Genomic DNA, 27,931 nt, shown 5'->3' on the forward strand with positions numbered 1-27,931 from the left:
ATCATAGGTACAACACAGGAGGTGGTTGTCCCACACTACCCAGCACAGGTGAGTCCTCAGCTGGAGTACTGTCTCCAATTCTGTGCAACACGCTTTCGGAAAGATGTGGAGCAATTGGAGAGAGCCCAGAGGAGAGCAACAAAAATAATAAAAGGTTTAGAAATCCTGACCTCTGAGGAAAGGTTATAAAAACTGGACATGTTGAGTCTTGAGAAAAGATGACCGAGGGGGGACCCAATAATCTCCAAATATATTAAAGGGCTGTTGTAATGAGGATGGTGATCAATTGTTCTCCATGCCCACTGAAGGTAGGTAATGGGCTTAATCTACAGCAAAGAATATTTTGGTTAGATATTAGGGAAAACTTTTTCCCTACTCTTATAGTTAGACTCTAGAATAGGCTTCCAAGGGAGGTTGTGGAATCCCCATCTTTGGAGGCTTTTAAGAACAGGTTAGACAGACACCTGTCAGGGATGGTCTAAGTTTACTTGGTCCTGCCTCAGCACAAGGGGCTGGACTTGATGACCTCTCAAGCTCCTTTCCAGCCCTAAAGGTTATGATTTTAATAATCTTATTTGGACCAGAGAGTTATTTTTAAATGCAGAACAAGGAATCAAATAAAAACTTCTTAACTTTTATGAAACTAAAATTATTAATATCAAGATGAGAGATCTAACCCTGAAAGTATGACCAAGAATACTGCTCACTACTCTCAGTGATCCTCTTGAAGCTGAAGTAGTACACGATCAGTTTGCAGGATCAGATTTGAATCTAATAAGACAGGCCCTGAATCCAGTACAGAGTAGCCTCAAATGGACTTTACAGAGGTAAAAGGAGCTACACAAGTGTTCAATCTTTTTGGGTTCTGGCAAATGTCATCTCCCTTTCAGATATTTCCTACCACAGGAAGTAGAAAAAGAGGATTTCTTGGCTTGCGTATGTACTTCTTAAAAGGTGTGAAAAGAATTATATTCACTATACTGGTCTTCAGCAGCTGTATTATAGCCTGCCATGTTTAATATGAGGCAGAAGAAATAAAAGAGGTCATAGATCCAGCTGATGAGATCGATAGGTTTACTTAATGAAAACTGCCTTTTTATTACCTGCTTTGGCGTACTACACTCAGTGCAATCAAGGAAATGTTTATTAAATGGATTAGGCCCAGTGGGACACTACAACCTTCTGCCTCTACAGCTTTATTACCTGAGACCAAGGAACTACACACATACCTCTTGCCTTTTACAATCTGTATTGTGACCTGCATACAGACCCTGAGGGTACATCTACAATGCTGTTGGGAGAGACGCGCTAGCTCTGCTCAAGCGAGCATGCTAAAAATAGCAATGTGATTGGGAGCCTGAGTACATACCCAGGGGGTCCAAGTGGGTTTGTATTTGGGAAGCTAGCCTGAGCCACTGTCCATGCTAACCCCAGCTACACTGCTGTTTTTGCACGCTAGCTTGAGCCGAGCTAGTGCATGTCTGTCTGCCTGAGCTGGGAAGCACTAAAGACATACCCTAAATAAGACGTACCCTATTGCTCCATTTGCCTGCTTCCTTAATAGAGAGATACCTCAAACATTAGAATTATTACTTGGATTTTCATTTACTTTTCCATCAACCTGCTTTTTTCCCCCTAAGTGATTTTCAGATTCAACATTATACCATGCACCTTTTACAAAAGGCGAAGTTCCCTTGTGTTGCTAGCAGCTTAGATTATTAAAAACGGAAGGGTTTTTAAAATCCAGTTTACTTCCCATTCTGCTACTTGTTGCTTTTGTTATTTCTCAAATTGGACAGTGAAGCTTCCTACTAATCTTCACTTTGGTTTCTTGGCCATATTGCTTTCTGGTTCCCTTGCACCTGGCAGTGATGTTCAGGTTGCAAACTTTGCAGGGTAACGTGTAACCAGTTCAAAACACTTACTTTTGCATCATATTTTTTGACATCAGGGAGACATTTCTATTCATCGTACTGCCGCTTTTATAAAAAGGATGTTTTTACAATACTTATAATTAGAGGACAAATTTGAACTGAACTGTCCCTTTCAACTTACTCCACTGGAAAATACTACCAAGTGCTGAGCGTTACTGCGACAGTAACGCGTGCTCAAATTTCTGGACTAAAAGGATTCTGGTTGCTTCCATCATTTTTATACCAGTGCTGATGCAGAGAAGTACATCATTTTAAGCAGGTGATTAGACCCACTTCAATAGACTCATGTGCTTAATGTTATGCTTATGCAATTTCCTGAATCAGGGCGACAGATTGTAGCCATTTGGTTGAACTGCTCCTTTGGAGTTAGTTGCACCGTTTTCTTTATCAAAAATATGAGCAATGGACACAAGCTGCCCCAGGGAAAAACCACCAACATAGATTCCTAAAGCACTCACTCAATCTGTTAGGGCTACCTATCTGGTTACTGGAGTTTACTGCTCTTCTCCAGGGATGAAATCCTGGCCCCATTGCAGTCAGTAGCAAAACTGACTCCGTGGAGCCAGACTTTCACCCCCTGTGATATCACACATTTAAATTAAACGGTCATTTGTTCTCTCTTGTGCATTACTTCAAAATACATTTACCAACCAACCATTATTTAGGTATCATTCTGTATGAGCAAATGGCCTGTAGAACATATGCACGATTGCTGCTGATCAGCATGCCTAGCACTGGCCAAACCACGCCAAGTGAGTCTAACAATACTGGAAAAAAGGAGGCAATTCTTGGCATTCTTCTCCGGTGGCCTCCCCCCACCACCGAGTGATCATGCTCCGCTCCAGTCTACTGTACTGAAGTCAGTGTGGTCAGTCCGATTCTAGGTAGTTAGGATGTGGTTTCATTTTATCTAACCACCCCCCCGCCCCACCCAGTTCAGAGAGTGAGTCAGATGAATGCTAGGCAAATAACTTACTCATAGATTAAGGCCAGAGACCAGTAGGATCACCTGGCCTGACCTGCATCAGACAAGCCGTAAAACATCACCTACTAATTTCTGCATCAAGCCCATAATTTCTGTTTGAGCTGCAGCATAACCTTTAGAAAAATATCCAGCCTTAAATTAAAGGCATCAAGTGAGGGAGAAGCCACCACATCTCTACATCAATAACTACCCTCACTTAAAATTTGCGCCTTATTTCTAGTCTGATATGACTACCATCAGCTTCCAATCACTGGATCTGGTTATTCCTGTGTCTGCTAGATTAAAGCTCAGTCTACTATCAAAACTATTCCCCATGCAGTTACTTTTAGATGACCAATTCACCTTATAGCCATCTCGTGGATAACCTAAGTATATTGATGTTCTTAAATCCCACTATAAGCGCAGATTTTTCAGACCTCCATAGCATTCTTTTAGCTCTTTTCTAAACCTTTTTCAACATCCTTTTTGAAACGTGTCACCACAAGAGGACAGTATCCCTGTAAAGGAGACTCCATTAGCTGTTGGCAGGATGAGTTCCATGACAGTGGATAGCACCAGTTAGATCCAGCAGAAGGCAGTAGCACATGTGCCAAGTGGCCACCAAAAAGACATAAGCAGAGATAGACTCTGTTAATAACAAAAGCGGGAAAGAGGCGGCTTTGGTGGGTGAAACTCATCTGCATGCACTCCTTGCATACTGTAGCATATCCAATGCACCTCTCATTATGGACTACAAACCACTTAGCAAAATAACAGGCCTAGGCCTTTTTTGGCCTCCATATAAAGGAATCAATTTCTATAAAACATGTTCCATTTAACTAGCAGGTTGGATACTTCATACCTTCTGTACACTGAGTTTATTGCAAATACTCAGGAACTACTTGCATCCCCTCCACCCAGCCCCCTCCAAGCTCCTTCTGTGCCATGGTCCCATCCCCCTCTATTTCAGGGACTCCATGCAACTCCCTCACCTCCAAAGTGGGTAGCAACCCCGTTTTAATGGGGTCAAAAGCAGTCCTGATGACCCAATTAAAATGGGGTTGCTACCCACTTTGGAGGTGAGGGAGTTGCATGGAGTCCCTGAAATAGACTCTCACTTAGGTCTCTCTCCTCCTGGGGCCAAAGCCAAACCCTGAGGACTTCAGCCCTGGACAGCGGGGTTCAGGTTACAGGCCCCCTGTCTGGGCTGAAGCCCTTGGCTTCAGCTTTGGCCCCCTGCCTCAAGTGACAGGACTCAGGCAGGCTCAGACTTTGGTCCCCCAGTTCTGGGGTAGTGTAGTAATTTTTGTTGTCAGAAGGGGGTTGCGATGCAATGGATTTTGAGAACCCCTGTTCTAGAACACTCTGACATTTTGGAATTGACCAGATGTGGTATTTAGAAGTTATTGCATTTTATCCAGACAAACAAACTCCATCAAGTTAAGTGCAGGACCTCACTTTACTTGGCCAACACATACGGTTGCAGGGTAGGATTTTCCCAAGTGCTAGAGGATTGGCCTAACCCAGAGCTAAGGATATCAAGAGTATTTTTGAAAAGCCCACTCGTAGCACCCTACACCAGGTTGGGCCAGGATCGTTTGCTGTAGAATCTAAGGAAAGGAAAGGGAACTCGTGCAACAAAGTTAAAATTAGGAAGAAGAACTCGGCACGTCCAAGACAATCCTAAGTTTAAAAGAAAAAAAAAACAAACAAACCCACCCAGCAGTCAGTTACATACAGAGGAGTAGAAACAGAAGGCTGAGTTCTCTCACTACTTTGGCCAGAGTCATGGCTACCCCATTTAAGCGAGAAAAGGTGCGGTTTTCATTAGCATAGCCTAAAGAAAGCCCAAGAATGTTCCTAAGAACTAAACAAAGGCTTTACGAGGAAAAACCTCATGGAGATTAAAGCTGCTAGCAGCATTCAGGAAACCAGTTTAGGGGACACGATCTAAGTGACTACCATATATTTTACCATTAAACAACTGAGGGAAGAAGCAACCTTGCCTACTGGACTAGGAGTCGAGATCTGGGCTCTATTCCCAGCTCCGCCATTGACCAGCTGCATGGCCTTGGGCAAGTCACTTCACCTATCTGTGCCTTTGTTTCCTTTCCCACCTTTCCTCGGTTTTATTTCTTTGGACCGTAAACTTGTGGTAGCTACGATTGTCTCATATACGCCCCATTGTACTATGCACGTACAGTGTACAATGCTGCCCCAATTTCATATGAGGCCTTCAGGTACTACTGTAATCTGAATAATAGGTCTGTTCCCTATGCAGTAACACAGAACAGCCCTCTCTTTCCAGTTACAGCCCTTGGAAGGGGGAGATCTACTGGGCTAATAGTCAGACCCACAGTGGGAATTATTAAAGGCCTTGTTCACAAGCTTGATCTCACAGCTGCAAGTTTTCCCCATTAGCAGAGAACTCATCAGGATCATCAGTATATTATGCATGACCCTCAAGCTAGCACTAAGATTTTATTCCACACTCCATCTGTATGTGTGGGCAGAGATAATGATGAGGATGCTCAAAACATACGGGATGGCTTTGCCACACGATCCAAATGCCGCATATGCCATTCTAAACAAGTCGGACAAAAAGCCTCTACAATGGGCTGCAAGACAACTATCATTGTACCTTCTTTTTGGTACCCTTCAGCAGATATGCATTCATCTTCACTCTCTCTCGCTGGGCCATGTACTACGACCGCAGTTCTACCCTGTTTACTATTAACATGGTGTTTTTACACAACTATTGAATAGAAAAACGGGGTGGAGCTGCTATTACAGAAAACTCTGCAAGAGACTAAGCAAAGATGAAAGCTGGACACCTGTGAACATTTGAAAGTAGCATTCATGAAAGAGAAAAAAAGAGAAAGTTTGTAATGCCATTAAAATAGATGGCCACAGGAGAACCGTTTGGTGGGACAGTATAAATGCTTTACACACATGCTAAACTAAGGTCCCACTGAAGTTAACAACTCCCTTAGAGCAGAGACAAATGGGATTTTAACAGACAATATGCATCAAAGCATACTGGGTAAAGATTGGTCATCTTGAGAAATAAATAGCTACAGAAAAATAACCACTTTATTGTTAAGAGTGGGACTGAAAATGGTATATAGCCTTTCTGGCTGATTACAGAAGTGACTATCTACTGCAAAATGTCAATGCTAGAGAGTCAGCTCAGATTACAAGATGTGAGCATTATGGAGTGGGGAAAAATGTATGAAAATTGGCAAAGACTACAGGAGCTCTACACCCACCAAGGACTGTGTATTACTAATATCTGCTTCCAAGGCAGTCACTCCTGGAAGGTCTCATGGAGACACCGCAGATCTGGAGACTGGAACCAAATGGATTTAACTGTCACCCATAGAAACCACCAAGAAGATGTTCCCCATACTCTCAGTCTTCACAGTCCAGACTATGACAGACCATGTGCTGGTATGCTGTAAAATAAGGCTTTCATGATGGAAATTCCATTCTGCCAAACAAAGCTGTTGCCCATGCATTAACATCAACACCACAAGACGACCAAGGGAGGTGTCTCCAATTCACTACGAATATCAGGGAAGCTGTGTCATTGATTGCATCTCCCCTGAATGCTGATGCAGCATGGAACACTCTGAGGACAGATATCCATATAGCTGTAACCTTAGCTTTTGGCAAAAAGACTGTACAAGATAAAAACTGGTTTGTGTCATATGAAGAAATGCTTCCACTTATGCTGAGCAGTTTTGCTTCAATATCTCCACCATAACATGAGCCCCTCTCCTGAGATGTGCTAACTTCAGACTGGCCTAGAGCTCATTCCAACAAATAGCAAGGCAATGTGCTCAATCATACTGACTCAGTCTGCAGCAGAAGATACAAATGTCTTTTGAGAATGGAGATCTAAGAGGTATGTGTTAGGATATAGATATTCAGGCCTGTCTGCAAAGGCCTAGTCTTCAAGAATTTAGGTGTATTTTTAACACTTAGCTAGTTATAGAGGTATAAAAGAAAGAATCAAAATCACTGTCTGCTGGTGTAAGGGCCTTCTCTTACTGTGACAGTCTGAGGCCCTGTTCTTAGGCTAAGGCCTTTGGCTAAGCAGCAGGGGCAGCCCTAAGCTGGGAAGCGAACGGTCACATCCCAAACTAGTCACATTGAAATAAGGTGCTATTGGGCTGTTAGGAATACAGTCCTGTCCTGATAATACCTATCGCCTCCAGAGAAAGGGAAGTGCCTAGAAAATGTAAAGGGAAACTTAGTTTGATAGCATCCTGTCTGGCAAGAACTCACTTTTCAATACCTGGGACGTAAAATCCTCATTTCTGTGTTGTTCTATCACTGTAGTACCCATCTCACTATTGTTTGTCTGTATAATCTCTGTCTGGTTCTGTGATTTTCTCTGTCTGCTATATAATTAATTTTGCTGGGTGTAAACTAATTAAGGTGGTGGGATATAATTGGTTAAATAATCATGTTACAATACGTTAGGATTGGTTAGTTAAACGTCAGGAAAATGATTGGTTAAGGTATAGCTAAGCAGAACTCAAGTTTTACTGTATAGTCTGCAGTCAATCAGGAAGTAAGTGGGGAGGGGAATGGGAACGGGGAATCAGGGTGGGGAAATTGGAATCATGTTTTGCTAAGGGGGGAAATGGGAACAGGGAATGGGGGTAAGGAAATTGGAATCGTGTTTGGCTAAGGGTAGGAATGGGAACAGGGACACAGGTAAGGCTCTGTGGTGTCAGAGCTGGGAAGGGGGACACTAAGGAAGGAAACTGGAATCATGCTTGCTGGAAGTTCACCCCCAACAAACATTGAATTGTTTGCACCTTTGGACTTTGGGTATTGTTGCTCTCTAAGACCTAAGAATCTCTGTTCATGCGAGAAGGACCAGGAAAGTAAGCGGGTGAAGGAATCAGCCCCCTAACAGTATGTATGACTAAAATCAAGGAAGCAATAGGTCCTTTGGCTGAGAAGACTTCCCCACTCAAATCTCTCAATGGAGACACCATCATTGACAGAGGCAAACAGGTGCAACACTTGCTATCACAAACTCTATTCACATGAAACCACTGTTTCTGAAGCAGCACTAAATGCAATCCCCAGTCTCCAAGCGATGCAAGAGCTTGATATAGAACCATCTATAAAATGAGCTTGAAAAACCAAATCACCTCCCTAAAACTGGGAAAGGCCACAGGGAAAGATGGATTTCTAGCTGGAGTACTGAACTAGGAGGACAGCTGGTGCTTAAATATCTGCACAACATCTTGCTTGTTTTCTGGAGGAAAGGAGTACTGCCACAAGACATGAAGGACGACAACATCATAACACCATATAAATACAAAGAAAACCAGAGTGATTGCAACAACTACAGCAGAATCTCTCTCTTTAGGTTGCTGCCAAGGCATTTGCAGAGGTCATTCTCAAAAGACTGCAAATTCTTGTTGAACAAGTATAATCAGAGAGTCAGTGCAGCTTTCATGCTGGTAGATCAACTATCAAAATAGGTCTTGACACTTTTCTTGCAGTTGCCTTTGTGCTAAGAACAAGAACAAACCTCTTTACCCAGCTTTCACAGATCTTCCCAAGGCTTTTAACCTGGTCAGCTGGACGGACCTTTTCCAGTTGCTAGGGAGAATTGGTTGTCCCCCAATCCTTCTCAGTCTGATTCAATCCATCTATGATGGCGTGAAGGCTACAGTCTAGTATGATGGTGATCAACCCGATAGTTTTGAAATCCAGTGTTGTTAAGTAGGAACGTGGTATATCTTTGGTATATTCTTCTCTCTGCTGCTTCATTGTGCTTTCTTGACTAGCACCAAGGGTGTATATCTCCGTACAAGATCAGATGGAAAAACTTCAACAGTGTACATCGAAGAACAAAAAGGAAAGCCAAGCACCTGCTGATAAGAGAACTTCTTTTTGCCAGGGACACGGAGTTCACCACACATAGTGGAGCTCCAGCAACTTTGCAATAGCTTTGCACTGGCTTGTGACAAATTTGGACTAAACCATCAGTCTAAAGAAGCCAACGATTATGGCACAAGATATATTGACTGCACCAGAAGTTTTAGTAGCTAGAACCACACTAGAAGTTGTACCTAAGTTCTGCTATTTAGGACCAATTGCATTGGATAACTGGTCTCTTGATGAAGAGCTTAATTCTTGCATCAGAAAGACAGCTACTATGTTCAGCCAACTGACTGAGCACGTGCCCTGACGGGAAACAGACACTGAACACCAAGATATGGGTTTACCAGATGTGCATTTTGTGCATGATGCTGTATGGCGACAACCCTGGACCACCAACAGAAGGCTAACTGTCTTCCACATCCCCTGTCTTGACAGTATCATAAATATCAAGTAGGAAACCAAAGTTCCCGACAATGCAGCACTTCAGAAAGCAAAATTACCAAGTCTAATAGCTATTCTCAAGCACAGACATCTCCTTTGGCTTGGTCATCTGCACCGGTTAGATGCTGGACATACTTCAAAGTATCTCCTCTATGGAGAGCTTTGCCGTGCTCCAAGGTCACTGGGCTGACCTAAGCTCAGATTCAGGACACTTGCAAGAGGGACCCAAGAACTTTCAACATCGATACCACCCTGGGAAGATGCGGTTAGCAACAGGCTACACTGGAGGGCTGTGTTACAGCAGGGAATCAAAGAGGCTGAACAGAGACCATTGAGGAGGGAGGGAGAAGAGAGCAAAGAGGAAAGCGCAGCAGACCTCAAGCACTAGTAGTGCACCAACTTTGTCTTCTGGCCCAGCACTTTCCATCCATACTATCTGTGGCAAGGATTGTCACTCAGAAATTTAGACTTAGCTGCTCGCAATGCTGTAGCGTGACACATGGGAACTGACCACCTTCTTTCGAGATGACCAGTTTGAAGTCTTTAAACCATGATTTGAGGACTTCAATAGCTCAGACATAGGTGAGAGGTTTATCACAGGAGTGGGTGGCCTGCGTTGTACAGGAGGTCAGACTAGATGATCATAACGGTCCCGTCTGACCTTAATATCTATGAGTTGCCATTCATTCATTCTGTAACGTCACAGGGTTTGAGTCTATACAGCCAAGGCCAAGCAGTCAGTCTTTCAGGAGGGGTTTTTGTACTGATTATCTTCGACTTGAATTAAACAAAAATGTCAAAATCAATGTAAGATAGTTTGTGTTTCTATAGTGTTAAGTCAGCAACACATATAGGTGCACTCACACACACTTAACAGAGGCAAGAACAGATGGAGAGAATATGCCTACAGTCTGACATATTTCTCTCGCTTACACACACACTTGAAAATTGTTGCTTAATGTGTATCATTCAGTTAAATCCTTGCACACCACTTTGAAGCATTCATAGTCTCTATAGGATACCTTTTTAAATAAAGGCCATAAACAAATCATTTCCCTTCCCTCGCCTCTTGGCCCAAGCGTGATTATTCTTCCCTCTCCACAACAGGTCTACACTTTACTTAATATTCTGCAGGATGTGGTCACAGTTTGAAGTTCAGAATTCATTCAGATCCCACAAGAATACATCCATCACTTACCCCAGTGGCACATGCAAACAAAACTGATTTCTCTCAGTGGATGTGTTGGCTAAATGCCTTGCAGCAATCACTGCAGAGAGTGCTAAGATGAAACACTTGTCTCTGGAATTGCGTGTCTTCAGATCTATGACGTTGATTTGAAGGTTTAAAGATGAAAGCAGCAGCCCTCTGGTTTGGGGGAAGATATAATGTATATTCCAGAGATTGTGTTATAAATATAATTCTGAGCATCTTTATTTTCTGTTTAACAAGCTAGCTTCCTGGTAAGGGGTCATCTTAAATTCAGCTAACAGTATATTATCTCTCAGAGTAGCAGCATTTTGTTTTTTGGTGACATAAGAATCCTGGTTTCACTGAAGTCAATGGCAAAACTTCCTTTGGCCCCACCGATTAGGTACAATGCACAAGTGTGGCTACAATGTATCAAGAACCTATAATAATGAATGGATGCAAGGTTACCTGCACACCAAGCAAGGAATGATTAAATTCTCTGCAAGCAAGTAAAAGATCCTATTTAGCCAGATGCTATAAAATAGGTTACTGAAACTGCACTGAGGTACTGGGTAACACATTGTCGTCAAAGGAACGGATGTGATCACACTGTGCCTAACTACCAGCGCTGCGGGAAGCACACTTTAACCATGCCCCTAGAAAAAGCTGGAGGAAAAAATTCCAGGCAACCAACAAGTCTTTCCAGTTGGACCAAGTTTTCTACAACAGTAGATGTAAACAGCTTCCACTGTTGTATCCACTGAATACTTACACTACGTGGTTGCCTGTCCCTTCCAGAATCCAGCTCAAACTGAACTTTATTTTAAGCTTTAAGTTATCAGGCCCTGCAGGTGCTCTCAAGGATCAGGTCTTTCTCCATTCCCTTATGCCCTGAGGCACATTCTTACCCCTTCACTTTTTGCGGCTCCTGTCCTAGGCGTCCTCTCTCTCCCTGCTTCATAGCCTCCATCTTTATTCACATTCCAGCTGAAGACACAAGGCAACTCGTTCACAGGACTTAGTGATAGTACTAGTGTGGAGAGAACCAGCATCTCTGTTTAGTACAGCTTTTAACACTGACATTATGCTCCTCGACTGTGTACTGTTACTACAGGAATCATGCTGTTCATATGAACTTTTGGGATGAAACCCTGGCACCACTGAGGTCAATAGCAAAACCTCCTTTGGCTTCAGTGAGTCCAAGATTTCACCCTTGATCATCTTATCCTCAGGGTATTTAGCTTTGCGGGCATCCATAAAATCAAGGCAATAATTCCACCTAATCGTCACATAGCTGAAAACGGAAGCCTTTAGGAAGTTTACATTTTGATAATCACTCAGCATTTCCTGTGCTTTTCAACATAAAAGAGTGAAGGGCATTCACCAATGAACCCCTAATTCTAATTCAGCTCAAGGATTTTTCTACTGAGAATCCATTTTTCTACTGAGCGTCCAGATGTTTAGCTCCTAGAAGAAACTCTAAAGCAGCAGTTTTGCTTCCTCACCCCCAGGGCAGACCATAAAGCCATTTTCTGAGTGTTGATGTCTTCTCCAGAATTAAAGTTTAGAATTTAAAAAAAAAAAAAATTCCAGCCCATATGGTTCGGGAAATAACCTTGCAAATGTGAACATAAACAACCGCAGTTAGCTTTACTGACTATATAGCACTGGAAATTGTGTTAGTGCATAAATGGTAAGTTGAAATGGTCACGTTTATACGCAGTGAATATAAATGCTGATTTTGTCTCTACATGGCACAATGATCTTTAAACAAAAATAAATGTTGGTTGTCTGGTGGTTGTTGTTTTGGGTTTTTTTGGACTTAACTAGCACAAAAGATTCCCGCCTGGGGCACACACATTACAGAACAGATTTTAGGGGTTTGCAATACGGGGAACAAAATTTTAGAACGGTCTTTGTCATAAATATAAAGGGAAGGGTAAACCCCTTTGAAATCCCTCCTGGCCAGGGGAAAGCTCCTCTCACCTGTAAAGGGTTAAGAAGCTAAAGGTAACCTCGCTGGCACCTGACCAAAATGACCAATGAGGAGACAAGATACTTTCAAAAGCTGGGAGGAGGGAGAGAAACAAAGGGTCTGTGTCTGTCTGTATGCTGCTTTTGCCAGGGACAGAACAGGAATGGAGTCTTAGAACTTTTAGTAAGTAATCTAGCTAGGTATGTGTTAGATTATGATTTCTTTAAATGGCTGAGAAAAGAATTGTGCGGAATAGAATAACTATTTCTGTCTGTGTATCTTTTTTGTAACTTAAGGTTTTGCCTAGAGGGGTTCTCTATGTTTTTGAATCTAATGACCCTGTAAGATATCTACCATCCTGATTTTATAGGGGGGATTTCTTTATTTCTATTTACTTCTATTTTTTATTAAAAGTCTTCTTGTAAAACACTGAATGCTTTTTCATTGTTCTCAGATCCAAGGGTTTGGGTCTGTGGTCACCTATGCAAATTGGTGAGGCTTTTTATCCAACATTTCCCAGGAAAGGGGGGGTGCAAGTGTTGGGAGGATTGTTCATTTTTCTTAAGATCCAAGGGTCTGGGTCTGTAGTCACCTAGGCAAATTGGTGAGGCTTTTTACCAAACCTTGTCCAGGAAGTGGGGTGCAAGGTTTTGGGAAGTATTTTGGGGGGGAAGGACGCGTCCAAACAGCTCTTCCCCAGTAACCAGTATTAGTTTGGTGGTGGTAGCCGCCAGTCCAAGGATAACGGGTGTAATATTTTGTACCTTGGGGAAGTTTTGACTTAAGCTGGTAAAGATAAGCTTAGGAGGTTTTTCATGCAGGTCCCCACATCTGTACCCTAGAGTTCAGAGTGGGGGAGGAACCTTGACAATCTTTAAAGGGTTAACGTTTATCTGCTCAGCCGTCTCTTTAAAGGGTCACTCAAGGGGAGGAATTTACTGTCTATTCCAGAGAAAACCACCAATCCAGCCACCAATAAATTGCCCACAAACAGCGAGAGTCCAGTTAAAAGGCTAGAACAAGCAAGTTCCAATGCAGCTCTTACCAGAAAAGGATTTCACAGTAATGGTACCGAAGGATGGATAATTCAGATCTCAAACCCCACACCGGAAAGCTGAAAGTATGTTCTTTGGCAAGTGTAAACCCAAACAGCTGCCTTGCTTCAAGGAATTGTTCGCATCATGATATTATCAAAACCAATTACCATCTTGGGATGAAAAGTTCATGGAACAGGGATTCTAAAATATAGTATTTGCCCATGGGACTGGGTGGCGGGGTTGAAACCAAAACCATTCATTAAAAGATTCGCTGCCACAGATAATCTGAAATGATTCTCTGCAAATCCACTGCTGAAAATTTCAAACATAAGCTTCCATCTTAAGTTTCTTCATGTATTAAAAGCATATGTATTTCTGAATTGTCAGTCATCTGCTAGCATGTCAGACTCCATGAAGATTCTCAGTGGGATGCAAGTTTAGTCCTCCTGGGTTTATTGAAAATATATTTTTCATACCCAAAAAAAAACTACATGAAAAAGAATGCTAAAGCTGCAAAGTGAAGCACTCAGAAATCATGATGTGACAATGTGAAGGTTGTTTGTGCCGGAAGATATGCAAGGATTCTGTACTGCATGGACAAGTGTGCCAGAAGATATGGTTACAGCACTGGTTTGTTCAAGTCTTCAGCTATGTTCATGGATGCAGCGGAGATCCCATCCACACTACAAAACGCAGACATGCTCCAAATCTGTCAGGGAACAGCCGAGTCGCAACCTGGCCCCCTTTGTAACAGAGGTGTGATGCACACAAGTGCTGCTATGCAGCTGAACATCAGTAACTGTATAGTAAGAAATACTACATGTAATCTTTGTGGGAGGAAGGGAAACCCACTGATCATAGCAGAAATACTGGTGAAGAGCTGTAACAGGCAGCAGTGAACAGTCTCAAGTAAAACATTTTAACGGCATCAACAGCAATTCTATAACTGCTCCATAGAACTGATGATCGCAGCAATTGCTATGTTAATTAGGCTTCATTCATGCCTCCCTAATGCTGTAGTTATGCAGTGTCCCTTGCTGCAGTCCTCCAGAACAATCATGACCACATTAGTCATGGTAGTAGGAATTTAAGAAATACCTGCTCCAACAGATGGAAGAGATTTTTGCAGTGTACTTGGAGAGATCGCTCTCTTTTTTGTGAAGCCCGGTTTTCAGTCATTTGGTTAGAAAAATCTTTGCCCCAGAGAGTTTTTATTACTGCATTTAGTGAAAGACAATTTGAGGGAGGAGATTTAACATAACAGAAATCACCAAAAAATGATGAAATATTTGTCCTGTGAATGTTTTTCTTCCATAGTGCAACCTTCATGATCCAAACCTCATTTTATCTGAAATTGAGTCATGTCTCCTGATGTCTATGGATCCTGTTTAAAAATTTCCCTTGATTAGCCAAACAGAATATCCTCTGTGACATCTGAATGATTGAGGTTGCTGAAATTTTCTTTTTTGCAAAGTAATTCAGATAAGAATAATTGTGTGTATCTAAAAGATGACATTCCAGATGAAGAGACAGTTACCAATGGATAGTTTAGAAATGTCACAGATCAAAAGAGAGCAGGGGGAGGGAAGCCTTCTACTCAATACTCAGAGATTAGGGTTAAAAAAAACAAAACAAAAAAAACACAGTATATTGTGCTGTTTCTGTATTTTGACTATGGTGCATCAACTCATGCATGCACAGTGGCTTCAGACGGTCAATTCACAAAACTGTATGCAGTGTTGTAGCTGTGTTGGGCCCAAGATGCTACAGAGAAAAACTGGGTGACCTTAAGAAGAGCTCTGTGTAAACTCAAAAGCTTATGTCTTGCACAAACAGAAGTTGGCCCAATAAAAGGTGTTACCTCACCCACCTTGTCTCTCTAATTCATTTTAACATATCTCCTCATAATTCTGTGAGAGCATCTAATTACAACCTAGAAAGTTAGGAAATCCCTCTTAACATCAGCTGTGTAATTTAGAGTCTATTTTTTTGGCACAGAGAGAGAGAGAGGTCAAAGTAAATTCACTGACTGCTACACACCTCAATTATTCCTACTTAGTTCATAGATTACACCTAATCTGACACTAGAGCAGGAGGTCACTTGAGAAGTTAGTCCCATGCTATATGCATTAAAGGAATAGCACTACCTAGATCTGTGACTCCGTGTCAAGTTTAAAAATAATGGGCCAGCTCCTCAGCTGCCATAACTCAATGGGACTATGCCCACGGACAACAGTGAGGACCTGGCTGAGTCATAAAATAAAGAATAATGGCAAGTAAGAGACATACAACTTTTGCTCAAGTCTGAAGGCCTCATCTAGTTTGCATTGAACAAAGCATACTGGAATTATCCTAATCTTTAATAAGTAGAGGGGCAGCATAAACAAAGTAGAGGTCCCCACATGCAATGCAGCGTCTTGATCTCAGTGCCATTCAGCTTGAATTAAGAGAAACCATCACATCCTGGGACTTAGTAAATCTGCAAGGGTCACTCCTCTCTAAAACTACACTGCTTACAGACCAAATTGTAAAACCCCACTCTTTGGCAACATCTGAAATTAATTATCCAGTTCAGTACTACAGGAATGGGCGTGTATTATTTTCTTCTCAGAGATGGGGTTGGCTTAGTTGGTAACACGTCAGCAAAAGAAAATCACAGTGTACAGGTTTGCTTGTTGTACAGATGATCACTGACTCAGGAAGTACTATTGCGCACATGACTCAAAAGTGGTTCTCCTTCTTACACTCTTAATGGTTATAAAAAGAGAGGACTTCAAGCTTCCCACCTCTCACCTGAGCCAAGGGGTGGGTGTGTGTGAGCCAGAAAATGCATCTTTTTTTTTCCCCCCCAGTTCAGAAGAATAAAAAAAAACACCAAGTTCCTACAACCCAACCTGAGAAGGATGGTTTCGCACAGAAGATTTAGAGTTTCCCGCAGGAACACAGGATGGCTTAAGAGTCCAGTAACAGAATACAGAGGCTTTCACTGCTAGGGCACTTGTCCATATCCAGCCTTTGGTTCAGGGTGACTGTAAACTGTTCCCACCCAACAGCTGGACAGTAGACAACATTAAATGCAGAGGGGAAACAGAAATGAATCCCCATTCTGTTAGGCAGGTATCCCATATCAAAAGCCTACCCCCATAGTTAGCATAAAAAGGCAGTCTCAGCACAGACCAGTGAGTGAATGTGATATGGAGGCTACCTTTATCCAGGCTGGGAAACACACAGAATGTAGCCTGCGGGGAAGGTGAGAGAGAGAGAGAGAGAGAGACTCTCTCTCTCTCAGACAAGACGACAGAGTGCAAGAACCTACAGTAACCAACTTCACTTTGTAAGATGATTAACAGTTATAAACGTGTTTTCATTTTCACAGCGATGCCTGAGAAATCTTACAAAAATAGTTCAGTAGTTCATGCTGAGCAAATAGGGCACAATATTCATTTTTATTGTACTAATCCTCCCACAATATCAGGAGATGGGGCAGTTTCCATCTGCCTGCACTGGCCCAAATTCTACTATTTCCTGCATCTCAGCAGTTAACCCTATTCCTAAATATTTCATCATCTCTTTGTGACAAGAGAAAGTTAAGCTGGCAAGGTAAAGCTTGCAGACAAAAAATATCAAGTTACTAGGTATTTCTTCCAATCCCTCCCATTTGATTCAGGAGGAGGAGATGCCAGAAAACAAAATCTCTCACAATGCCATGAAGTGTCAGAACAGGGGCATCTCGGTAAGTTTTTTCAAAGGTTAGTGACCCTCACTCTTAAAAGACTGTACCTTACTTCCAGTTTCAGTTTGTCCAGCTTCACCTTCCAGCTTGATCGAAGAACCCTCTACCATCAGATCTCTTCTCCCTGTGTGCATGCTTACACGCCATGTTCAAGCCCATTAGAACCTTCCCTTTGATAAGCTCTTTTAAGTTTCTCATTGAAAAAACAGGTGTTTTCAAGTCCTGAAAGTCTTTTAGCTCTTCTTCCAACTGCTCCAATTTTTCAGTATTCTCTTTTTTGAAGCGTTGACACCAGACCTGGTTGCAGTATTCTACTCATAGGCTCACCAATGCCGAGTACAGAGGTATTTAACATCTCTGCTCCTATTTGACATGCTTCATACATCCAAAGATTGCATTAGCCCTCTTAGCCACGCCATGTTCAGTTGTTTAGCCACCATCATCCCTAAGTATTTTTCAGAGCCACTGCTTTCCAGGATACAGTCCCCCGTCCTGTACATGGGATTGACATGCTTTGTTCCTAGATGCATCACCTTCCACTTGCTGTATTAAAACTCAAGTGGTTTGTTTGTGCCCAGATTCCCAAGTGATCCAAATTGCTCTATCAGTGACCTGTCATCTTTACTTACCACTCCAATCTTAGTCATCTGCAAACTTTTTAATCCAAGATTGGTCTCGAAGAAAACAATGACAAAAATATTTTTACGAAGTGTTGGGCCAAGAACCAACCCCATAGGACCCCAATAGAAACATACCCATTTCAAGTCAATGGGAGCAGAAGTAGGCCCTAAATCGTATCACAGGAAGGTCGTGCTCACATCGGAATATCCCATCTTCTCCAGAACACCCATTAACCCCTAACAGTAGTAAACAACATCATAGCACCACAATCAGGATTATGGCTGCACCGGACTGGGCAGTGTTCAGACACAGGAAAGAGACTCACTCTCCTCTCAGGGGCTAAATACTGGTTAAGTAGGTTGGTTTTGTTTTTAATCAGATGCCACTGAACTGAAGGAGATGGGAGTGGAGAGAAGATAGGTCTGGTAACATCTGCAGTATAGAGAACTGGTTACGGAGGAATAATATAAGGTTTCTGGAAAAAGAACAGGAGGACGGACTTGTGGCACCTTAGAGACAAACAAATTTATTTGAGCATGAGCTTTCGTGAGCTACAGCATTCAGTGCATCCGATGAAGTGAGCTGGAGCTCACGAAAGCTTATGGTGCCACAAGTCCTCCTTTTCTTTTTGCAAATACAGACTAACACGGCTGCTACTCTGAAACCTGTCAAGGTTTCTGGGTTTCCCACAGGGAGCTGAAGAAGCCAACAAAATAGACTTTTTGCAAAAGGCCGCCTCATCAATTAACTACACTAGCAGCTGCTAACACTCCTGGCTTGGTGACAGCACCAAGATGAGCCAGCTAATCAAACAGGCATGACAAAGGGAGCCTGACTGGGGAAGGTTGTAGGGAGGAAATCACTTCCCACCTGGTAGGCTCCTGCACTCATCCCACCATTTGTCACGGCAACAGGAGGCAGCAATTTGACATTTCACAAGATGGGAAAAGCAGGACAAAGGCTGTTCCTGGCCCGCTTGCTGCCTCTTCCCGAGTGTGATCCATGAATCACAGTAAAATTATTCCACAAACAAAATAGCAAACAGGTAAACACAGCTCAAAAAAAAAAAATACCACGTTTGTGAAGGGAAAGTGATTCTCTCCCACTCCATCCCACTCCCACCCTGAAGTTTTTTTAGCAATGAGAAATAACTGACAACCCCAGTCCTGCGCTCCAAACCCTCGTCTGAATTCAGAAGTGGCTCAATATTAAACTGGATTGAACCTGCAGGATGCACAGCCTGGGTATGCCCAGCTTTACTGGGTGTGTACAGAGCACTTTTGCTTTTAAATGTTCCCACTTGAAATGCAGATTTTCATATTATAGTTCAAAAAGACAAGTTTCCTAGAGTGGCTCTCAGGAAATCGAAATGTTCTGTTCTCATCACAAAATTGCTCGAGTTTAGGCTTTTAAGTCCCTGTGCAGTGAGATGAGAAGAAAGCTCTTGAGGAAGAAAAACGAAAGCCTGCTTTACATTTCTATGCCAGGCCCCGAAAGAGAGAGAAGCAGTAAGAATATAGGCTTATCCACTTCATCTTTCTCTTACAAAGCCCTAGAAGGCAAGTTTCATGAATCCTGTATCTAATGACAGAATCTCAAAGACCAAAACTCTGTAGGGGGGCTATAGCCAATATTTGGGTTTATTTACCACCCACCCCTAGCTGATAAGAATTATTGAGATTTTTCCAAGCACTGTTAGGGATTTAGACATATACCTTCCATTGGTTTTAATGGAATGTGTGTGACTAAGTCCCTGAATGACTTTGAAAGTCTCAAGCCCAGTCATTATTTATATTGTAAGGTCTCTGGGGCGGGGACCATCTTTTTGCTATGTCTGTACAACGCCTCGCACACTGGGGTCCTGGGGCACGACTAGGGCTCCTAGACACTGCCGGGATACAAACAATTGTAACAACATATGTCCCTTGGACATTAGTCCCACTGAACTTTTATTGCTTCTGAAGCCCAGGCAAATTGTAAGACTACTAACTGAAACTACAACAGCAAACGATCTATCGGGGGCCTCTCAGAGCTATAACTAAGAATGTTTTGCCCTTACATTGCACCTTTGATCTGAGGTTCACAAACACTTAAACATGAATTCATTAACCCACATAACAATCCCATGAGGCAAAGTAGTACTATCCTTACTTCATAGATAGAGAATGTGAGGCAGAAAGATGGTCGTGTCCAAAGTCAACCAACAGATCGATATATAAGCCAAGAATAACTGTTGAGTCTAGGCTCCCAGTCTCATATCCCTAACTCGGATACCATGTTGTTCACATCATGTTCTATAATCCTTTAGAAAGCTGTTCCTTCAAATCAAACAGGGTTTTTAATAAAAGCTGAAACGGCAGTTTGCTCAGTATTTATAATTCCCAAGTCTTTCTGAGGAAGAGTCATTACATTTTGCACAGTTCCCTTAAAAGTCAGTGAGTTCGCTTTGAGTGCGCCTAGACAGCAGGCCCAATGCTGCAACAGGGCTACCATTTAAAAAGTGTGTTTGCCACAAAGTGAGGGTTGTCCCGTATGCTGCCTTGAAAGGCGAAGAGAACAAAGGAAGAGCTTCTGTTATGATAAATACTGTGCAAGAGCATCATTCAGTCACCACTGCAACAACAAAAGAACTCCACTGGGGAAAGAAAAAAAAAAACAAGCTGGGGAAAGATTATTTCTATGGCAGCAGTACTACGGAGATTGTTGGCACTGTCTGAAAGTGCAAAGTCCTTCACTAGGAGGAATTCATGAGGTCTCACCCCAACCAGGAGAAGGACTGCAGGCAGATATTCACTCCTTTTACACACTGGTAAAGTGAGGTATGGGTGGGGGACTAAGTTTATCCTTTCCCTATGGAAGGGAAGACTGTCAGAGGGGCTGGGGGAGGCATGGAAGTACAGGTAAAAATACAACTCAGAATTCCTTCCAAATTATCCTCAGTGTGTGGAGTGGGGCAGGGGGAAAGGAAAGATGCATTTGCAGCCATGTGGAGCTGACAGGGAGCATGAATCATAGATTAGGGTGGCCCTCAGGATGTCATCTAGTCCAAATCCCCACTCAAAGCAGGACCAACACCAACTAAATCATCCCAGCCAAGGCTTTGTCAAGCCAGGCCTTAAAAACCTCTAAGGATGGCGATTCCACAACCTCTCTAGGTAACCCATTCCAGTGCTTCACCACCCTCCTAGTGAAATAGTGTTTCCTAATATCCAACCTAGACCTCCCCCACTGCAACTTGAGACCATTGCTCCTTGTTCTGTCATCTGCCACCACTGACAACAGCCGAACTCCATCCTCTCTGGAACCCCGCTTCAGGTAGTTGAAGGCTGTTATCAACACCCCTCCTCATTCTTCTCTTCTGCAGACTAAATAAGCCCAGTTCCCTGAGCTTCTCCTCATAAGCCATGTGCCCCAGCCCCTGATCATTTTCATTGCCCTCTACTGAACTCTCTCCAATTTGTCCTCATCCCTTCTGTAGTGGGGAACGCAAAACTAGACACAGTACTCCAGATGTGGCCTCACCAGTGCCGAACAGAGGGGAATAATCACTTCCCTCGATCTACTGGCAATGCTCCTACTAATTCAGCCCAACATACCATTAGCCTTCTTGGCAACAAGGGCACACTGCTGGACTCACATCCAGCTTCTCATCCACTGTAATCCCCAGGTCCCTTTCTATAGAACTGCCGCTTAGCCAGTCGGCAACCAGCCTGTAGCAGTGCATGGGATTCTTCTGTCCTAAGTGCAGGACTCTGCACTTGTCCTTGTTGAACCTCATCAGATTTCTTTTGGCCCAATCCTCCAATTTGTCTAGGTCACTCTGGACCCTATCCGTACCCCCCAACTTAGAGTTATCCACAAAGCTGTTGAGGGTGCAGTCCATCCCACCATCCAGATCATTAATGAAGATGTTGAACAAAACCAGCCCCAGGACCAACCCTTGGGACACTCCACTTGATACCGGCTGCCAACTAGACATCGAGCTGTTGAGCCAGATGATCTAGGCAGCTTTCTATCCACCTGATAGTCCATTCATCCAGCCCATACTTCTTTAACTTGCTGGCAAGAATGCTGTGGGAGACCGTAACAAAAGCTTTGCTAAAAGTCAAAGATCACACGCACCGCTTTCCCCAAATCCACAGAGCCAATTATCTCATCATAGAAGGCAATCAGATTGGTCAGGCATGACTTGCCCTGGTGAATCCATGTTGACAGTTCCTGATCACCTTCCTCTCCTCCAAGTGCTTCAAAAGTGCATGGTTCTACTAGTCACAGCATGAAGGGCAGGAAGGATATCAGGTTCCAATCCTGCCAATTCAAGGGGGAGCCATGTGGCCAGCCGGCTCCTCCTCACTGCCCACCCACAAACACTGTCCTCCTGCGCCAGCTCTGTGGCCTTTCTTACGAGCTGAGCAGTCACAGGCTCCCCTCACTGCACATCCACACTAGCCCCTCTGTGGAGGTGAGAGACAATGAAAGGTCTGAGCAGCATTAATTCTGGCACAGCTTTCCTCACAGCAGGACAGACCCACCCGCTCCCAAAACCCTCGAAGTCCCCATGTGGTGCTAGCACAAGGGGGCTTCAGCAGCCTCAAGGAGAGGGATGCTTGCAGTTTATCTGCTTCTTTCATCTGTACTATGTTTGCCCAGTGCCTCTGGTCTTTTCCATGCCACGGAGGGGTGAATCTGGTCTGCAGAACTTTGACTGGATGTCCTCAAGACTGTATGAATTTGGATGCATAGCTGGAGACACACAAGGTCTGAATTTCCCGGAGAGGCTAAGCACTCACCAATCCCACTGAAATCAATAGGAGCTGCAGGTCCTCAACACTTCTGGGAAAACCATCAAGCCATTTATTCAGGTTAGATATGGATTTTAGGCACATACATTTAGGCACCCAATGTCTAAAATCTTGGGGCAGGAATCCTGATTCCCAGGTCCCAACTTCCTCACAGGGAAGTACTAGCAGAGCTTACGAAACAGTAGATGCTTAGTTTTCTGTACTTTTCAGAGTTAGCACAGCTCAGAACATGCACAGTGTAAGCATTAAATCTTGCCAATATGCATAGAAAGGAACAGGTTACGCCCTTAATCTCTTAAAAAATATTTAGGCCAGATAGAAAAGGTGAGGGGGAAGAAAGTTCTGGATGTCCAAATGCAGATCTGGAGATTAAACCAAAGATTGCCAACCTTCCGTATTTCTGAGATCCCCAGTGATTTTGGTTTGGATTTTGTTGGTGGTGGTGTGTTTTCCATTCCAAAAGGAAGTCCCCTAAAAATATAAACAGCATTTTATTGTTTTCAATACAAAAAAACGGAAATAGGCTGCAGGGGACTATAACGATAATGGTCTCCTGCGGCAAGTACAAAGGGAGGGCAGAAAAGCAGTCTGCAATTATGCTTCTGAAGTCACTAAAGACAGACATGGAGCGCAAGACTCCCTGATTTACTCGCAACACAGTGGCACCTGCCAGGCAGCTAGGGAACCATGACAGCCATATAAGAAGCATATCACTAAGCAAAGTAAATCATCACCAGTCACATGCAATCTGTAAAATAACTTGGACTCTGCCACACTTGTAACTAGCCTGGCTGTTCTTAAATCAAAGACAGACTCTTAGTCCACAGTACAGGGAGGTTTTATTTTAACTTAACTGCTAAACACCCTGGCCGATGCACTAGCTTGGGTTAGAATAAATTTCAGAAGTGAGGCAATTTATTCTGCATCCCAAGCATGCCAGGCATGGTACAAACCATGTGTCTGCCCTATAAAGCTTATAATGCCAATAGAGGAAAGAAACAAATGAAGGAGAGCAGAAAGGGATGCAGCACACAGAACAGAGGTGATGTCACCCGTGCATTTTGTTAGCACTATTTTTGAAGAAGAGAGAAGGGAACGGGTTTTTTAATCTCATTTACCCAGGGACTTTGGGCTATCGGACCTCACCTGCAAAGTGTTCTGTTAGGACAGTACTAAAGCACAAGAGTATCACTGTAAGAAAGGAAGAATGGCCCAGTAGTCAAGATGGTCACCAGGGACATAGGAAGCCTGTGGCTATACAGGGAATTGAACTGGAGTCTCCCAAGCAACCTTGGGCAAGTCACTTAGTCTCTTCGTGTCCCAGTTCCCAATCTGTAAAATAGGGATGACCGCACTGCCCTACATCACAGGGATATTGGGAGGATAAAGATTGTGAGGTGTGACATAGATGAGGGCCCCTTAGATTCTCCAGCATCACTTGTACACACATGTTCATTTCCCGTGCCTTGATGTGTGATATTTTCACTGAAGTGTCTAAATTAAAAAAGATTAAGAACAAAAATCCTAGAAGCCAAGCAGCCTCTTGATTTAGTTTGAGCTGGACCTTTATACATATTATATATATTTTGTACATCAAGTTTCCTGCACGAACTGCTTACAATCACATTATGCCAGAGGATCATGGCATGCTACTGGGTTGCCTCCTGTTAGCATATGCACCTGTTGTCTCTTGTCACACACTTGGACTGTAAGGTCTTTGTGGCAGAAGCTAAGTCTGTTTGTGTGTGTGTGTGTGTGTGTGTCCACACACACACACACACACACGGCACAAGAGAGCCCCCGTTCTGTTTGGGGCTTCTCAACTGCAATACAAGCTCTAAATAATTTATACTGTAGATGGGCAAGTTCAAGTATGGAGAGGTGGAGTGACTTGCCCAAGGTCATATAGTAAATCAGTAGCAGAATATAAAAGATGACCTAGGAGTCCTGACTAGAGACACGCAAGGCTTTTATAATGGGCAAGAACTATAATAAAATCTCGCCCTGATCCTGCCTGCCATGCTCTCCACATCCTTCTAGGAGGATAGGATCAATGGCAGCACAGTAAATCACCACCACAGCAAGCCCCAGAGGAACGCAGCCTCCTCGCAGAACTAGTACTAGCCAGGTCGATCTCTAGCTGGATTCTGAAAACAGTCTGGCCCCATGTGCAGCCAGTGCAGCATAAGTGGTTATTAAAGAAATAAAAATAACCTTAACATGGTGACTAAAGAGAGTTACATTTTTGACTCAGGCTTGCTAATGGCATACCTAAGGAAACAAAGGGATGCACTAGGAGGAGAGGCCATCTAAAGAGGTAGAAGGGCATTGCTGGCACATTGGCCAAACCGGACAGTCTCTACGTAAAAGACTAAATGGACACAAATCAGATGTCAAGAATTATAACGTTCAAAAACCAGTCGGAGAACACTTCAATCTCTCTCGTCACGCGATTACAGACCTAAAAGTTGCAATTCATCAACAAAAAACCTTCAGAAACAGACTCCAAGGAGAGACTGCTGAATTGGAATTAATTTGCAAACTGGACACCATTATATTAGGCTTGAATAAAGACTGGGAGTGGATGTGTCATTACACAAAGTAAAACTATTTCCCCATGTTTATTTTCCCATGCTACTGTTCCTCAGATGTTCTTGTCAACTGCTGGAAATGGCCCACCTTGATTATCATGACAAAAGGTTTGGGTTTTTTCCCACCGCCCTGCTGGTAATAGCTCACCTTATCTGATCACTCTTGTTACAGTGTGTATGGTAACACCCATTGTTTCAGGTTCTCTGCGTATATAAAATCTCCCCACTTTATTTTCCACTGCATGCATCCGATGAAGTGAGCTGTAGCTCACGAAAGCTTATGCTCAATAAATTTGTTAGTCTCTAAGGTGCCACAAGTATTCCTTTTCTTTTTTCAGGGGTGGTGTGTAATTTTCCCAGATTACCGAGTCGGGGGTTGAGCTGGTTCTGTGTTGCATTGTTGAAAAGGAACCCTTAGATACTAAACCCGGCCCTGGTTGCTGTGGGCTCCACCTGGCAGAAGGATTATATTTTAGACACGCTCCTGATCAATGTAGCTACGTCAACCTTAATTTTAAGTGGAGGCTAGACCTAATAATGAGATAACCCACCTACAAGAGGTGGTACATTGCCTTGCCCCAGGCCTGTTGTCACTTCCATCACTTGCAGCTCTCCCTTTAAGTTTCTATATTCAGAAAGCCTTGTATTATGTAAGACAATGGGATTGACTTACGTGGGGGGTAAATTCTACAAGTCATTCCCAGAGAAAAGGGAATAAAACCCCTCGAGAATAGCATCAGAGGGGCCAAGAAAGGAAGCAAATAACCCCTTAAAACTCTCACTGGCTTACTTAAGTGAGTGGGGAAGTGTATCCAACATGGGTCTGGGGCCCAAGCCACCCCTCAGATGCAGAGAGTCAGAACCATGCAGGACCACTGGCAAATTCGTATTCCAAGCGGCGAGCCTGCAGGCAGCTCAGCAGCACTGCTACCATAGGCAGGCAACTACAGATGCCTGCGTGTCTCATCCCTCCTGCACCAGTGCGGAGTACTGGATTCTGACAGGCACACAGATAAAAGGCGGACAGTGAATGAGAGAAGGGGAGAACTAGGTATGTGTATAAAGGAACAAACGGGGCACAGAGAGAGAGAGTCAGGAAAAAGGAGCAGACTGAAGAATTGACAATTTAAGAACAAAAGCCTCAAAGGAGGAAGAGACAGCGTAGAGATAATGAAAATAAAAGGCAGAACTCACAGCAGAGATCCAAAGAGAGATCTGGGCCCACTCACCCAGGGCAGAAGAGGAGGGAGGGAGAATCTGGTGCTCTCCCACAACCCCCCTTTCCATAACATGCTCCAGGGTTCATTCTGAAGGAGAGGATGGTGGTGGAAGGAGAACAGAGGGGTACCCATTCCTCCATCCCAGTCAACAGCTCAAAACCCACCACCAAGATAGCCCCCTTTCAATCCCCACCCTGCAGCAAGTGACCTGTTTTACACAGACACACCCTAACGCATGGGAGGGAGGGGATGCAGTGGTCTGATCTCCTACAGTTGTTTCCATAGGGACTAAGATACCTGCTCCTCCTTTCTCCCCCCTAAAACAGCCGGTCAGTCAGGCCAGTAGCTCCTTCCCTCACCACTGAAGCCAGGAGATGGCAAAGATAAAGGCAGAGGCACAGGTTTTCAAAAGTGATTTGGAGAGCCTCAGCATCTGGAGGTCCAACTTCGAGGAACCTTGTAGGGATCTAGCTGTTAAAGAGCAACTGCTCAGCATGTTCTGAACAGTCAGGCCCCTCTCTCAGAAATCTCAAAATTGGACACCCCACCTCACCCAGAATCACCAGTCACTTTCGAAAAATCTTGGCCACAGAGCCTGGCTCTTTTGGGGAGAACAGTGGAACCCTGGCTTGGGGCTCCATGTCAAAACTCTCAGAAAGTCCAGCACTGCACCAGACATTCACCTTGAGGAGATTTTTTTTAACCCAATGGGCTCAAAGCAAAAATCCAAAGGTCAATGAGGAGGTCAAATTGTAAAGAGCCAGAGTGTTTGCATGAACAAACCCATCAAGGTATCACGCCACATTACATTAGCCCCGACTCCCAGTCCCTACTCTGACCCTCAAATAGCACTGCTCAGAACTCCATTTTGCTAGAATTTCATCAGCAGCAGTGCAGGTCATTAAAAATTCTTCTGTAACCTCTCCCAGAAAAATCTTATAGCCAGCTTTCTCCACATACTTGATTTACCAGGGATGTTTACAACATTTGTGACCTCATAATTCATCCTGTTTATGCTGAGCATTGCATGATATTACATGTACTTAACACTACACCAGGAAGTCCACATACCTAACCTGAGAGTAATCATGCAATAGGACTGCAGTCACACCTGTCATTTCTAAATCTAACCCCTCCCTACCGTTTGTCACCTTGGATCATGTCTAGAATATCAACTATAAGCTCCTTGGGGCAGGAACCATAGATGAAATCCTGGCCCCACTGAAGTCAGTGGCAAAGTGCCAGGATTTCACCTTATGTTTTTCTATTTGCCCTGTGAAGTGACCACAACCCCACTGCGGCTATACATATAAATGCAGAACTGCTAATAAAACACCAGTTTATTTAAAACATTTTTTAAGTCTGTGGCCTGCATTGACTGAAATGTTTGATCTTATTGCTAAGTCACAGAGCAGAGATTAACATCAGTAAAAGATTGGGTTTTGCCTTAGTGGGATAGCAGGATGTGTTTGTTTGATTGGTTTTGTTTTTTAAAGAGTTTCCTTGCCTTT

General features: G+C 43.4%; 1 protein-coding gene across 5 annotated transcripts in view; it reads right to left on the reverse strand.

The window, feature by feature from the left end:
- Nucleotides 1-27,931, reverse strand: part of MYO5B (myosin VB) — a 374,454-nt gene that overhangs the window by 324,830 nt on the left and 21,693 nt on the right. The window lies entirely within an intron of this gene.

Source organism: Lepidochelys kempii, chromosome 5, assembly GCF_965140285.1.
Source record: "Lepidochelys kempii isolate rLepKem1 chromosome 5, rLepKem1.hap1, whole genome shotgun sequence".
NCBI classification, from domain to species: Eukaryota; Metazoa; Chordata; order Testudines; family Cheloniidae; genus Lepidochelys; species Lepidochelys kempii.